At 65.7% G+C, this 2498-nt stretch overlaps 1 long non-coding RNA gene across 1 annotated transcript; it reads left to right on the plus strand.

Moving 5' to 3' along the window:
- Positions 1-1137: 1137 nt before the first annotated feature.
- LOC128809642 (uncharacterized) lies at positions 1138-1608 on the plus strand. The gene is made up of 3 exons (XR_008437809.1): positions 1138-1158; positions 1284-1439; positions 1588-1608. It is a non-coding gene; the product is annotated as an uncharacterized LOC128809642 (long non-coding RNA).
- The last annotated feature ends 890 nt before the right edge of the window (positions 1609-2498 follow it).

Consider the following 2498-nt stretch of genomic DNA (forward strand, 5'->3'; position numbering starts at 1 on the left):
GGGACATGATGCTGTGTGCTCATACCCAGCACTATGCCGTGGGTCTGCTGGCCAGGTGAGACCCCCTTCTGCCCACTGCCCCCAGCATTTGTGCCCTGTGCCCCACACAGTCCCTGTGCTCATGGGCCAGAGGGCCTCGTCAGCGAGGGACGGCCAAGGAGACTGGAAAAGGCTGGGAGAGGAGGGTGCCCAGAAGGGGCTGCCTCTCCAAGCGCTCACATCCCCTCCAGGGATGCTGGGGAAAGACCAGAGCTCTGTGAGTCAGTGCTGGGAGAGCTTTGGTCTCCCCACCTCAGGGCCTTGGTGTCTTTTTCCCCCCTGCCAGGAAGATGCTCCGTGTTTTGATCCCTTTGTGTTCTCGCATCGCACTCCACTTGCTCCGGCAGCTCAGCAGGGAGGAGCCGTGCTGGGATCTGCCCTTCCTGGCATTCCTTGTGGAGGTGAGCCTGTTGGCCAGCGCTGCCTCGCTGAGCTGCCTCCCAGCTCTCTGCCCTCTCGTAGCCACAGCTGCCAGGACAGTGCCCACGCCCTGTGCTGCTGCCTGGGCCCAGCCCTGTGCGCTTCTGGGTTCCTGGTGGCTGGGTCCCCTGTCACTGCCCTGTGCCTTTCAGGTCCTCGAGCGCCTGGACATGAGTAAATGTGGTGGCAGCGTCCTGAAGATCATGTCAAGGTACCTCCGGAGTGAATGCAGTCAGAGGCGTCGCCTGGCGCTCAGAGGCCTCGTGGTGCCCAGCAAGGATCCCTCGATGGTGAGAAGGGGGCAGCGGCTGAAGCTGCGCCGGGCAAAGCAGCCCCTTGGGCTGGCAGGGCTTCAGGAGCTGAGGCAACTGCTCCCAGCTCTCCTGCCTCACCTGCCCCAGTGCTTTGGGACAGGCCTTTGGCCTGTGGGCCCTGCAGCAGCAGGGTGGGGTTGCAGTGCCAGGGCGCTGCTGGCCGTGCAGCCGTCCATGGCTTCCCAGCACAGCCTTGTGTTCCACCCAGGCCAGAAGAATGTGTAGCGTGTCTCAAAGCCTTCTGCAGCTGCTGGGGGATGAAGATAGAGAGGTGGTCAGCATGAGCCTCCACGTGTTCACCAATGTGCTCCAGCACAAAGACATCCTGGTATCCAGCACCACCGCCCCAAAGCTGGCTGAGGCTCTCCTGCTGCTCTTTGACCACGTAAGGTTCTGCATCCTGAGCCACAGGCATCGGGTGCTTCCCAGAAACTTTGTGCTCTCTGGATTTTCAGGCCTTTGCCTAGGTGGGCCTGGAGTAGCTGGTGTAGGTCTTTTCCTTTCCTCTAGGACAACAGCCATGTGCAGTTGCTCTCCATTCAACTCTTCTGTAAGGTGATGGACTTGGTAGTGGATGAGGGAAAAAAGTCCCTGGAGACAATTGTGAACAAGAGCCTGGACACACTTTTCATCTACTGTCATGATGAGAACTGGCACGTGGCAAAGGTGAGCATTTCTATGATGCTGGGAGGGGGCTTGGCTGCCTCCTGCCCTGGCGCCTGGCGGGCTGCAGCCTCCTCCAGGCCTTGGCACAGGGACAAAGGTCTTGTGCCCTGGGCTGTGGGGCCATCTCGGGGTCTCTGCTGCTCTCCAGGCCTCTCGGGAAACGCTGCATTGTGCGGCCAAGTTCCTGAACAGGAGGGATCTCAAACAGCTGCTGGAGAAGGAGAATCTGTGGAAGTTTGCTGAGGTCCTGGTAAGGACGGCCTGAAAGGCCCAGGCTCAGGCTGGAGAAGCCCCATGGGCACAACGCTCAGTGTGTGGGCTGGCAGCTGTGCCCCTGCCCGCTGCTGCAGCCAGAGGCCGCGCGGGCTCTTCTCCAGGCTCCCGTGGGTCCCAGCCGGGTGCCGATGGAGCCCCGGCCCGGCGGGGCTGCGGGGTGGCACCGCGGCTCCCCGGGCAGCAGCCGGCCCTCTGCCCCCTCCAGAGCCCGGCGCCAGCGGCTGCTGGCCGGGCCTCAGGGCTGTGCGGGCAGGGGAGGCCGGGGCCGGGCGCAGGGAGCGCCCGGCCCAGGGGCTGAGCCCGCGCCAACCCTTCCCTCCTGCCGCTCTCTCCAGCTGGCAGAGGACAGGAGCCGAGCGGCCGAGCACCTGCGCCGGGCCCGGCCCTACCTGCAGAGCCCACAGGGGCCCCTGCGAGAGGCGGCCGTCCGGTTCATGGGTGAGCCAGGAGCCCGGGCTCCCTCCCCGCCCCGCCGCAGCTCGGCCCCAGCCCCGCCTGCTGCCCCGGCAGCGCCATCCGGGCCCGGCGCCACGGAGCCCCGCCTGGCCTGGGCGCTGCTGCCGCCCTCCGGCAGCCGTGCCCTTGGGCGGCAGCGTGCGGCAAGGGCCCGGGCTGAGCCCTGCCGGGCCACGAGGCCATGTGGCCACAGGGCTGGCAGCGCCGCTGGCAGGGAGCTGTGCCGCTGGGCCGTGACAGGCTCTGTGTTCGCAGGGATGGCCGGGCGCAGCTCGAGGGGGCAGCAGGGAGAGCTCCAGCTGATCTGCAATGGTGAGTGAGGGCAGC

This window comes from Vidua macroura, chromosome 7, assembly GCF_024509145.1.
Source record: "Vidua macroura isolate BioBank_ID:100142 chromosome 7, ASM2450914v1, whole genome shotgun sequence".
Taxonomy (NCBI): Eukaryota; Metazoa; Chordata; class Aves; order Passeriformes; family Viduidae; genus Vidua; species Vidua macroura.